The sequence below is a fragment of the Oryctolagus cuniculus genome, chromosome 5 (assembly GCF_051225735.1).
Source record: "Oryctolagus cuniculus isolate XC-2025 breed Fujian yellow rabbit chromosome 5, ASM5122573v1, whole genome shotgun sequence".
NCBI classification, from domain to species: domain Eukaryota; kingdom Metazoa; phylum Chordata; class Mammalia; order Lagomorpha; family Leporidae; genus Oryctolagus; species Oryctolagus cuniculus.
This window is the reverse complement of record NC_142871.1, coordinates 57,032,092-57,045,789: the sequence shown is the minus strand read 5'-3', so window position 1 is coordinate 57,045,789 and position 13,698 is coordinate 57,032,092. Positions and strand designations below refer to the sequence as shown.

The 13,698-nt window shown below is 38.0% G+C and overlaps 1 protein-coding gene and 1 non-coding gene across 3 annotated transcripts in view; one reads left to right on the top strand and one right to left on the bottom strand.

The window, feature by feature from the left end:
• Positions 1-13,698, bottom strand: part of HS3ST5 (heparan sulfate-glucosamine 3-sulfotransferase 5) — a 186,169-nt gene that overhangs the window by 124,644 nt on the left and 47,827 nt on the right. The gene's annotated exons all lie outside the window — the stretch shown is intronic.
• LOC127493367 (small nucleolar RNA SNORA26) lies at positions 13,133-13,253 on the top strand. The gene has a single exon (XR_007923421.2). It is a non-coding gene; the product is annotated as a small nucleolar RNA SNORA26 (small nucleolar RNA).

Genomic DNA, 13,698 nt, shown 5'->3' with positions numbered 1-13,698 from the left:
GGTGCCATTTTGGATATACATAACAACTACACCAGCTCATGTCCTTGCACCCAGCAACCAGCCGAGTGGAGATGGTTTAGTCTGGCAGGGCGAGCTTACAGGGGTCTGGGTGCTTGGGACTGTGGGAGGATTGTGTGCCAGGTTTGTGAAAATACTGTGGCTGTGTGGGAGGGCTCAGAGTGTGGCTGGGACATTGGGCAGTCATTGTGGGAAACTCTACACACTCAGGGCTCCCTGATTTTTGGTGATGGTCACTGCTATTGAATCTGTGCTCACACTGCAGACTGCACTTTGTGTGGTTCTTGCAGCAGTGAGGATGGATAGTATACTCACTGGGGCTAGCACCCAGGCATTGGTCTCCTTTGAGGAGAGGAAGTGAGTGGAGACTACACCAACATAGCTGAACAAACCTCCTTTCTGATGAGAGAGAGAAAAGAAAAATAGGAGGTATGCCACGCCCAACCTTGGTGTTCACCTTGGACACTCTTCACCCTGGAGCACTGAACAGAGCTCCCTGGTCAGACCCATCACATGCCTTTAGATATTCACTGAAAAGTGGACGCTCCACTAATCCACAGAAGATAAGTCCAAAAATTAAAGTCATCACAGGAAAAAAAAAAAAAAAAAACAGAGAAGAAACCAACGAGTATCTCCACAAATGCCAAATAATAAATACAATTTAAGAAATAAGGTAGACAACATAATGTCCCCAAAGCAACACAACATTTCAATACTAGAATATGAAGATGAAGGACTGAAGACATGACAGAAATGGAATTTAAAAAATTGATTATAGGATTACTTAAAAGTAACCAGAAGGAGGCCGGCGCCGCGGCTCACTAGGCTGATCCTCTGCCTTGCAGTGCCGGCACACAGGGTTCTAGTCCCGGTCGGGGCACCAGATTCTGTCCTGGTTGCCCCTCTTCCAGGCCAGCTCACTGCTGTGGCCAGGGAGTGCAGTGGAGGATGGCCCAAGTGCTTGGGCCCTGCACCCCATGAGAAACCAGGAGAAGCACCTGGCTCCTGCCATCGAATCAGCGTGTTGCGCCGGCCGCGGCGGCCATTGGAGGGTGAACCAATGGCAAAGGAAGACCTTTCTCTCTGTCTCTCTCTCTCTCACTGTCCACTCTGCCTGTCAAAAAAAAAAAAAAAAGTAACCAGAAGGAAATCCATGAACAAAAGAAAGCTGTGCACAACATGAAAGAAAATTTCTCCCCAGAAATTGAGATCTTAAAGAGAAATCAAAATGAAATCCTGAAAATGAAGAATTCATTATGATAAAAAAATGCAGTGGGAAGCCTTAACAAAATCAGTGAAGAAGAAGAAAGATTTTCTGACCTAGAAAACAAATTGCAGGAAATTTTACAGTCAGACAAAAAACAAGAAATTAGAAAATCAAAATACACTGTTAGAGATTTACAGGACATCATCAAATAGCCAAACATATGGGTCTTAGGCGATTCTGAAGGTATGGAAACAGAGAAAGGATTAGAAGGCCCTTTTAGTGAAATAATAACAGCGGCCATTTGGGGGGTGAACCAACGGAAGGAAGACCTTTCTCTATGTCTCTCTCTCTCTCACTGTCTAACTCTGCCTGTCAAAAAAATACAAAGGGAACCCAAAGTAAAAAATAGGAATATTTATTGGAAAATAGCAGGAAAAAGTCGTTACTTATCAGTAGTCACCTTGAGTGTAAATGGCCTCAGCTCTCCAGTTAAAAAAACACAGAATGGTTGAATGGATTGAAAAATCAAATGCATCTATTTTCTGCCTATAAGAAACACATCTCACCAAGAAAGAAACTTAGACCAAAAATGAAAGGATGGAAAGAGATATGATATTCCATGCTAACAGAAACCAAAAAAGAGCTGGTATACCCATACTAATATCAGACAACATAGACTTTAACACAAAAACTGTTAAAAGAGACAAAGAAGGGCACTATGTAATTATTAAGGGATCAATTCAACAGGAAGATGTGACTATTATAAACATATATGAATGTTAATGGATCTAAAGGGAGACATAAATGCAAATACAATAGTAATAGGGGACTTCAATACCCCACTTTCAGCAATGGACATATCAACCACACAGAAAATCAGGAAGGAAACAAGTTAATCAACACTACAGACCAAATGGACCTAACAAACATCTAAAGATTTTTCCTACAGCTGCAGAATATGCATCCTTCTTACCAGTGCAGAGAACCTTGTTTAGGATATGCTGACCATAAAGCAAGTCTCATTAAATTCAAAAAAATCAAAATCGTATCATGCATCCTCTAGGACCACAATGGAATGAAGCTGCAAATAGGCAACTCAGGAATCTCTAGAACATATACAAACACAGACACTGAACAATATGCTCCTGAATGAACAGTGGGTCATTGAAGAAATCAAAAGAGAAATCACAAAATTTCTGGAGGCAAGTGAAGATGCCAATACAACATATAAAAGCTTATGGGATACAGCAAAATCAGTGTTAAGAAGAAAGTTTAGAGCAATTGGTGCCTACATCAAGAAACTGGAAAGGCACCAAATAAATGAGCTATCAATGCATCTCAAGGACCTAGAAAAACAAAAGCAAACCAAACCCAAACTAGTAGGAGAAAAGAAATAATTAAAAGTATAGAAGAAATAAACAAAATTGACACAAAAAAACTATAAAAGATCAGCAAAACAAAGAGCTGTTTTTTGAAAAAATAAACAAAATTAACACACCACTGGCTCAATTAACCCAAAAAAGGAGGGAGAAGAACCAAGTTAATACAATTAGAGATGAAAAGGGAAATGTAACAACAGATACCACAGGAAAAAAATCATAAAAATTACTACAAAGAGCTATATGCCAGCCAACAAACTGGGAAACCTAGAAGAAATTTATAAATTCCTGGACGTATACAACCTACCTAATTGAACTATGAAGCCAAAGAAAACTTGAACAGACCCATAACCAAGACAGAAATTGAATCAATAATAAAGACTCTCCCAACAAAGAAAAGCCCAGGACTTGATGGTTTCTACCAGACATTTAAAAAAGAACTAACTCCAATTCTTCTCAAGCTATTCAAAACAACTGAAAGGTAGAGAATACTCCCAAATTCTTTCTATGAAGCCAGCATCATCTTAATTCTTAATCTGAAAAAGATACAACAGAGAAAGAGAACTACAATCAATTTCCCTGATGGACACAGACACAAAAATCCTCACCAAAATACTAGAGAATTGAATCCAACAACATATCAGAAAGATCATCCACCTGGACCAAGTGGGATTTATCCCAGGTGTGTAGGGATGGTTCAACATTCCCATATCAATCAATGTGATACATCACATTAACAAATTGAAGAACAAAAACCATATGATTATTTCAATAGAGGCAGAGAAAGCATTTGATAAAATACAACACCCTTTCATGACTAAAACTCTAAACAAACTTGGCATAGAAGGAACATTCCTAAATCAGGGCAATTTTTTACAAAACCACAGCCAGCATCCTACTGAATGGGGAAAAATTGGAAGCATTCCCACTGAGATCCTGAACCAGACAAGGTTGCCCATTCTCACCACTGCTATTCAATATAGTCCTGGAAATTTGAGCAAAAGCCATCAGGCAAGAAAATTGGGAATGAGGAAGTCAAACTATCCCTATTTGCAGATGACATGATTCTATATATATGAGATCCAAAAGATTTCATAAAGAGAGTATTGGAACTCATAGAAGAGTTTGGTAAATTAGCAGGATATAAAATCAGTACAGAAAAGTCAATAGTCTTTGTATACACAGATAATGCTATGACTGAGAAAGAACATCTAATATCAATCCCATTCACAACAGCTGTACAAAAAAATCAAATAACTTGGAATGAATTTAACCAACTATGTCAAAAATCTCTATAGTAAGAATTACAAAACACTAAAAAAGGAAATAGAAGAAGATACAAAAAAATTGAAAAATATTCCATGTTCATGGATTGGAAGAATCAATATCATCAAAATGTCCTTACTACTGAAAGCAATTTACAGATTCAATGTAAATCCAATCAATATGCTAAGGACATTCTTCTGATATAGAAAAATGATGCTGAAATTTGTATGGAAACACAGGATACCCTGAATAACTAAAGCAATCTTATATAACAAAAACCAAGCCAAAGGCATCACAATACCAGATTTGAAGACATGCTACAAGGTAGTTGTCATCAAAATAGCCTGGTACTGGTACAAAACATAGGAATAGATCAATGGAATAGACAGAAATGTAAGAAAGCAATCCAAGCATCTACAACCACTTTATCTTTGACAAAGGAGCTAAAATCACCCAGAGCAAGGACAGTCTCTTCAACAAATGGTGCTGGGAAAACTGGATTTCCATATGCAGAAGTATGAAGCAATACTCCTACTTTACACCTTATACCTTACATCTTACACAAAAATCCACTCAAAATGGATTAAAGACTATGACATGATACCATCAAATTATTAGAGAACATTGGAGAAACCCAGCAAGACATTGGCAGAGGCAAAATGTTCTTTGAAAGACCCCAGAGGCACCAGCAATAAAAGCCTAAATTGACAAATAGGATTGCATCAAATTGAGAATCTTCTGTACTGAAAAATAAACACTCAACAAAGTGATGAGACAACCTGAAGAATGGGAGAAATTATTTGTAAACTATACAACTGATAAATGATTAATATCCAAAATATATAATGTCCAGAATATATATATATATATCAAGAAACTCAAAACAACAAAACAAACTACCCAATTATTAAATGGGCAAAATACTTAAACACATTTCAAAAGAGGAAATCCAAATGGCCAACAGACATATGAAAAATGCTCAGGATCACTAGCCATCAGCAAAATGCAAATCAAAAGGACAATGAGGTTTCACCTTACCCCATTAGAGTGGCTTTCATACAGAAATCAAGAAACAACAAATGCCGGAGAGGATGTGGAGAAAAAGTACCCTAATCCATTGTTGGTGGGAATATTATCTGGTTAAGCAACTATGGAAGACAGCATAGAGATACCTCAGAAATTTGAATACAGACCTATCATTTGACCCAGCCATTCCACTCCTAGGAATTTACTCAGGGGAAATTAAATCAACATATGAAAGAGTTATCTGTCCCTCATGTTTATTTTAGGTCAATTTGCAATAGCTAAGACATCAACCCAAATGACCATCAACTGAAGACTGGATGAAGAAAGTATGGGATGTACACCATGTAATACTATACAGCTGTTTAAAACAAAAACCAAAAAACACAAAATCCAGTCATTTGCAACAAAATGGATGAAACTGAAAAATACCATATTTAATGAAATAAGCCAGTCCCAAAGGGACAGATACCATATGTTCTCCCTGACCTGTGACAACTAATAGAGCACCAAAAAGGCAATCTGTAGAAGTAAAATTGACAACTTGAGAAGCAATGATTTTGAACAGCCCTTGTCTCAAATGTTGATAATCAGTTTTTTGTTCCTTTTTTCATAATATTTACTGAACTCTTTACTTAACATAGCGTTAATCATATGTGTATAAAGTTAATTGAAAATATAAGTGAGGTAGGAGGAAGTAGGTTGGAGTGTGGGTGGGAAGGCAGGCATATTGAGAAGAGTCACCATATTCCTAAGGTTGTAATTATGAAATACATGAAGTTTGTTAACTGTAAAGCTATATAGTTCTGCATACATTCCTTAATAAGTTACAGTTTAAAAACTTGCCATGGGTCCCCAAATCCCCTTAAGATGGGTGGTAAAAGTAGCATTTTAAGTGTTAAAGTGATCATATGGATAGGATTAAGTGTTAAAGTGATCATATAAATAGGATTACATGTTTGGTAATAATAACAGGTAGAATTAAAAAGGATTAATGCTCCAACATGGGAAGTAGTTCACACAGCAGACTCATATAGAATAACAGTCGCTTGAAGTAGCACTCTGACCTTGGAATCAGCCTTAAGGCATTCTGGTCTGGCTGAAAAACCCATGAAATCATTTCAGGCATGAAAAGCCAAGACTGTGACAAAAAGTGTCCTACATGAAGGATCTCTGTGGGTGAGACCCCAGTGGAAAGAATTAGTCATCAAAGAAGGATGTACTTTTCCTTGAAGGGAGGAGAGAACTTCCACTTTGCTTATGGTCTTGTCTAAATTCTAAGGAGTTTGTGGATTCAATAGGCTTCTATAGCATAGGTAGCTCATGTCAAGAGCCTCAGGTGAGCACTGATATCATACATAAGAGTTTTAATTGCTAAATTAACAAGAAGAGTCACTGTGCACCAACTGCAATGCAGGACTTCTGTCCTTACAGAGTTATATTGTAAGAGTTAATAGTAAAACTTGTTCTCAAATATTTACTTTATTTTAGTGTATCGAGTGGAGGATATTCTTATGTCTCATAAATTATAGTTATGTCTAAGTTCTCGCAAAACATATATCATTCTTGGGTTCTTTTTTAAACTTAATTAAGTTTCTCAAGAAAAAAGAATGCTTAAAAAAAAGTGAAATCAACTTCGAGGTGAAATGACTTTGAACAACCCTTGTCTCAACTGTTGAGGAACATTTTTTTCCTTGCAATTTGATGAACTCTTTACTTAGTATAGAGTTAATTTTCTGTGTATAAAGTTATTGAAACTAGATCTTAGTGAAAAATAAAAGTGGGAATAGGAGAGGAAGGTGGAAAAGGGGTGGGTGGCAGGGTGGGTATGGTGGGAAGAATTACTGTGTTCTGAAAGTTATATTTATTAAAAGCATGAAGTTTGTATTCCTTAAAAAATAAAAGTTTTCTTTGGGAAAGAATTTTTAAAAAACTAAATAAAGAGAGAAAGACTTCTCTCTCTTAGAAGGCTACCAATCTATGAGATAAGTATCTCCACTTTATGTCTTCATTGAACCTTAATTAGCTCCTAAAATTAGCCTTATCTCCAAATACACATTGAGGGAGGGAGAAGGACTTCAACTATGAATTGGGGGGCTGAGAGGGCACTACTCAGTCACAGCAACTTATCTATGACAGCAACAATCAGATATTTTCCATTTCTCTGCTTTAATTTCTTGACTCACTGTCACACTTGTTGGAATAATTCTTTTGTCTCCTTATGGATTACTTTAGTATCTTGATCTTCATAATTTATAGATTAAATGTATGTATCTAGGTCAAGTATAATTTGAGGAAATGTTAAAGTTCTCTCCACAGTCAGGTTACTGTGCTGATTCATTTTTCCAACAATGATCTCTTAGATGTATTATGATCATTCTAGAAACTTCACACTGGCCATCCAGAGTTAACACTGCTAAAGAGAACATAGATTCAGTATCAGACACCTGAATCTTACCTTTCTTTCTACCTGTGTGACCTGGAGAACATTGTGAAATTCATAAAATACATATTTAACAGTTACTGGTTTTGTGAGTCTAGCAATTCATAAATATCTGATGTTTCCTAAAGGGAAATTCATAAATACAGTGTAGACTAATATGGTTTCCAATGGCCATCATGTGTTAGTTTCTTACATGTAATTTTGAGAATGAGTGTCTGTTCTGAGTAGACAATAGACCAGAGTTAACACAACTCTACATTATTCCTTGGGATACCATAAGTGTTTCTTGGACATTTTCCAGTTGTACCTTAGAGTTAGAAATATATTCTGAATATTCTGATCCAGTTACTATAAAACTTCCTTACCAGGCTGGTGCTGTTGTAGTGGGTAAAGCCACCGCCTGCAGTGCTGGCATACAGGTGCCAGTTTGAGTCCTGGTTGCTCCACTTCCAATCCAGCTCTTTGCTATGGCCTAGGAAAGCAGTGGAAGATGGGTCAAGTCCTTGGCCCCTACACCTGCATGGGAGTCCTGGAAGAGACTCCTGGCTCCTGGCTGCAGATCAGCCCAGCTTTGGCCGTTGTAGCCATCTGGGGAGTGAACCAGCAGATGGAAGACATCTCTCTGCCTCTGACTATCTGTAACTCTGTCTTTCAAATAAATAAATAACAAAAAACAAAAACTTCCTTCCATGTCCAGGGTTAGAAATAGGCATGGAAGTCAGAACAATCTGTGTTTAGTAACAATGGTCTTATTTTGTATACTGGCATTAAGCTGCTATTAGTGTCATAGTGCATCTTGTAGAAGAGCAGAATGTATAGCATCATGACCTGTGCCAAGATTTAAAAATGTTATAGATTTGGCCTTTGTAGACATGAATAAAATATCAAGAAGTCCTGGTATATCTTTGTAAACATTTTTAATGACAATTTTATTATTTATTTGAGAGGGAGTGTTACAGATGGGAAGAGGGAGAGGCGGAGAGAAAGGTCTTCCATGCACTGGCCCCAACAGTCAGAGCTGGGCTAATCCGAATCCAGGAGCCAGGAGCTTCTTCTGGGTATCCCACATTGATTCAGGGGCCCAAGGTTTTGGGCCACCTTCCACTGCTTCCCTAGGCCATTAGTAGGATACTGGATTGGAAGAGGAACAGTTGGGGCATGAACTGCCCATATGTGATGCGGAAGGAGGCTTAACCTACTACTCCACAGTCCCAGTCCCAGCTATGCAAACATTTTAAAAGAGAGTTTCCACTACCTCCCCAAATACATAGACCTGTTGATTCATGAACATCTTTGTTCAGGGAACTTAAGGAAGTCTAATGTGTGTGTCTGGGCATGTATATGTGTACATGATATCTTAAATAGCAAAGATCCTCTGGAGGACAGATATTTCTTTAAATGTTTTATTAGCTTACATTTAAAGAGATACAATAGTGTTTTTAAACCTAAGATTGAAACTATTAAAAATTATGTATCTATAGTAAATGCAAGGTCATATTTAAAACAGGGAATGTGTGCAAATCTAATATATTTCTATATTTATTCTTATATCTATTTCTATATATTTCAATATTTATTCTTATATTCCAATATAAGTTTATGTTATAGACTTATTGAAAATATTGTTAGATTTTCACATAATTATTTGAGTATAAAATATGAATTATTTATTTTTAGAGAAGATATTCATCATTCCTAAGCTGCTATTAGGTACTAAATTTAGACAATAATGAACAATTCAAGTAGAAAAAGTAATTTTTTTCCATATGATCATTCTTTTTTTTATTTTTTTTATTTTTTTAACTTTTATTTAATGAATATAAATTTCCAAAGTACAGAATATTGATTACAATGACTTCCCCCCCATAACGTCCCTCCCACCCACAACCCTCCCCTTATCCACTCCCTCTCCCCTTCCATTCATGTCAAGATTCATTTTCGATTCTCTTTATATACAGAAGATCAGTTTAGCATACATTAAGTAAAGATTTCAACAGTTTGCTCCCGCACAGAAACATAAAGTGAAAAATACTGTTTAAGTACTCGTTATAGCATTAAATCTCAATGTACAGCACACTAAGGACAAAGATCCTACATGAGGAGTAAGTGCACAGTGACTCCTGTTGTTGACTTAACAAATTCTCACTCTTGTTTATGGCATCAGTAATCACCCTAGGCTCTTGTCATGAGCTGCCAAGGCTATGGAAGCCTCCTGGGTTCACTGACTCTGATCATTTTTAGACAAGGCCATGGTCAAAGTGGAAGTTCTCTCGTCCCTTCAGAGAAAGGTACCTCCTTCTTTGATGACCCATTCTTTCCACTGGGATCTCACTCGTGGAGATCTTTCATTTAGGGCTTTTTTTTTCCCCAAGAGTGTCTTGGCTTTCCATGCCTGAAATACTCTCATGGGCATTTCAGCCAGATCGAATGCCTTAAGGGCTGATTATGAGGCCAGAGTGCTGTTAGGACATTTGCCATTCTATGGGTCTGCTGTGTATCTCACTTCCCATGTTGGACCATTCTCTCCCTTTTTGATTCTATCAGCTATGGCTTTGATTCTATCAAAGTGCTCAGTTAGTTGTCGCCAATCAGGGAGAACCCATATGGTCATTCATAACTGAATACCAAAAGTTTTCTGATGTTGGACACTGTGATAACTAGTTTGATTTGCTTAATTTTATTCTAGTTTCTCTAAACGGCCAAGTTATAAAAAATGTAGTGAAGAATCCTCGAGAAGTAATTCGGAATCCAACTTCTTGCTTTGGCTCAGGGATTAATTTACTCTGAGGTCTTGAGTTGATTACTAAACCTCCTGGAGTCTGCTTTTCCGTCAGCAGAGCAAGAGGTTAAGATTATATAACATTTTTTTAAAAAACTGTTTGCTTTTTTTTTAAGATTATTTATTTGAAAGGCACAGTAACACACAGAGAGAAGGAGAGGCAGAGATAGAGAGAGAAAGGTCTTCCATCCGCTGGTTCACTCCCCAAATGGCCGCAATGGCTAGAGCTGGGCTGATTCAAAGCCAGAAGGCTGGAGCTTCCTCCAAGTCTCCCATGTTGGTGCAGGGGCCCAAGGACTTGTGTCATTTTCCATTGCTTTCCCAGGCACACTAGCAGGGAGCTGGGTTGGAAGTAGAGCAGCTGGGACTCAAACTGCCATATGGGATGCCGGCATTGAAGGCAACGGCTTTACCTGCCAATCTACAATACTGGCCCCTAGATGAGCTTTTAAGTTTTATGTGTCCTCTTAGATTGTGATTCTAGTTGCTTATTCCTATACTAGAGCCAATAAGTAAGACAGTAATCCCTATGACAAAGAAGACAGTAAGGATTCTTTAAGAAAATATTATCCTTCATGTTGTTACAATGGCTAAACATTTTTAAAGAGTATATTCTAGATGACATCCTCAGTTATTGCAGCCCATTAGGGTTAAACTTATGTGTCATCTTGATTGGGCTATGGAATGCCTAAGATTAGATACTATTTCTAATTATGTCTGGGAGGGTCTTTCCAGAGAATGGACTCAGTAAAGTGGATTGTCATTCCCAATGTGGATGGGGGTATTATCTCATTAGTTGAAGATTTGAATCCTTTGGCTCCCTTAGTTTTCAGAACCCAGATTGGAATTACAATGCTGGCTTTTCTGGATCTCTGGCTTGCCAATAGCAGTTCATGGAACTGCTCATTGTCCACAGTCACATAAGCCAATTCTGTTGAAACCCTGTGTTACAGTATGGAGGAGCTCAAGGAACTGTCCTGACCAGCTAAAATGAAGTGACCATCAAGGAGTACTCAGAGGCAGACCTAATGATGTGCTAGAGCCTACATATATGAAATTTGCTTGGATAAACGTGTATACATTATTGGTTGTGTTTTTCTGGAGAACCTTAACTAATACAGGAATTGATAGTGAGATGTGAAGTGCTGTCATTATAAGTACCAAAACTATGGAAGTAGCTTTGGAACTGAGTCATGGATAGAGGTTGGAAGAGTTTTGAAGTGCTTGCTAGAAAATAAGATTGTCATGATGACACTTTTAAAGGTGATTCTGGTGAGGGCTCAGGTTGGACAAATGAGAGATAGATAAAACTTGCATCTTACTAGAGAATTCATGGACTGTCCTATACACAATGATGGTAGAAGTAGGGATGTAAAGGCTATTCTGATGACATCTCAGATAGAAATGTGAAACATGTTCTTGGACAAGGTAGCCTAAGCATTCTTTGTTATAAAGTGGCGACGAGTTTGCCCAAATGATGTTTGTGTTCTAGTGCTTTGTAGTATGCGTAAATTGAACTCAGTGAAATTGGATGTTTTGTTGAGATTTCTAAGCAAAGTGTTTGAATAGTGGTTGACTTGGTTCCTCCTGTTTATAATAAAATGCAAGTACAGAGAAATGACTTGAAGACAATTATTTATCAAAATGGAAGGAACTATAAGTTAAAAGATTTGGAAATTCTCAGCCTATTCATGTGCAAAAATGGAAAAAACCTCTTCAGAAGAGAATACCATGTGTGTGACTGTGAATCTGTATATCTGTATGGAGTGAACCATACTGACTAAATCAGCTACCCCAGCAGGAGAACTACCAATCTGAACTGACAGGAAGAAGATGGGAAGAAATTAAAGTTGTCAGATGTCCTGGATTTTATAAGACCAGACAGCAAATCAGCTATGAACATGCTCTATTCTTCAAGGCAAGAATGTCCCAAAGGCATGAGGGCTCAATTCCTGCCCTGCACAACTGTATGGCAGAATTTTCACTCCAATAGGACTGAAAGGGGAACTAGCACTCCACAGTGGAAATGGAATATTATTATTGAAACTTAAGATCTCATGAAGTATATTTTGACATGTTTTCAACCTGCTTGGGATTTGTCATCCCTTCCTTCTGCCCCATTTCTCCCCTTAAATGGGAATGTCTATCCTGAGCCTGTCACACAATTACATTTTAGAAGCACATAACTTGTTTGATTTTACGTGTTTGTAGCTAGATAGAAATTTTGCCTCAAGATAAATTGTTCCCTGAGTTTCATCTATATCTTTAGAGGGGGCATTTAGAATTCAGAATTGATGCTGGAATGAGTTAAGAATGTAGGGGCTGTTGGGATGGAATGAATTTATTTTGTATATGAGAAGTACATGCATTTTGGAAGGATAGGAGTGGAATGTTATGGACTGAATGTTTTTGTCCCTCCCTTAAACTCTTTTTTTTTTATTAGAAGGAGAGGCAGAAAGAGAAGTCTTCCATCTGCTGGTTCACTCCCCAGTTAGCCGCAACAGCTGGAGCCAGAAGCCAGGAACCTCTTCTGGGTCTCTCAGACAGGTGCAGGGGCCCAAAGACTTGGGCCATCTTCTACTGCTTTCCCTGGCCATAGCAGAGATCTGGATGGGAAGTGGAGCAGCTGAGACTTGAACTAGCCCCCATATGCGATGCCAGCACTGCAGGCGGTGGCTTTACCTGTTACGCCACGTCACAGTGCTGGCCCTGCTCTAAACTCTTAATGTTGAAGTCTTAACTCCCAATGTGTTGGTACTAGGAAGCAGATAATTAGGGATAATTAGCAGATAATTTGGGAGATAATTAGGTCATGAGTGTAGAACCCTCCTAAACAGGATTAGTGCCTTACACAAGAGACGCCAGAGTCTTCTCTTTCTGCCATGTGAGAATATAGCAAGAAGACAGCTGTCTAAATGAGGATGAGGCTCTCACCAAGAACCCAACCCTGCTGGCACCCTGATCTTCAAATTCTAACCCAAGAATTGTAAGAACTATGTCCTTAATCACCCTTTCCTGTGCCCTTTTAGAGCTGACAGAGTGCTTTAAGAGGCTAACACAGAAGGGGAAAGTAAGTCTCCAAAAAGACCAGAGAAGAGATTGTCGTCTCTTCTTTGGATCCTGTCTGGAGTCACAATTACAAAAAAGAAAAAAAGAATGATGAGTATTAGGATACATCTGCTTTGTTTTCTCTATTGTCCTTCACTGTCAGCTGTCCTCTGTCAGTTTCCTGGTCCTTTAGATTGCTTTAAGTTTAATTATAACAATACTCAATATAAAACCATCCAAACTTGGAAAACACTCACGTAAATGAAACAATAAAACACATTCATAATATTAACACTCTTTAAAAAAAAGAAAGAAGCGTTTATTATTTAAGCCATCCAGTTCATGGTATTTTGTTATGGCAGCCCTAACTGAACAAGACACAGCCTAACAGAACCCTTCTTGGTATATGATTACAAATCATGGTCTCTTCACCAACTACTGGGCTTGTCACCTGTCCCATAGGGAATTAATATGTCACTTTCTCAAGGTAAGACTCCCTTGACTTAAACCACATCTCTTTTTAGGGGGTGCTTAT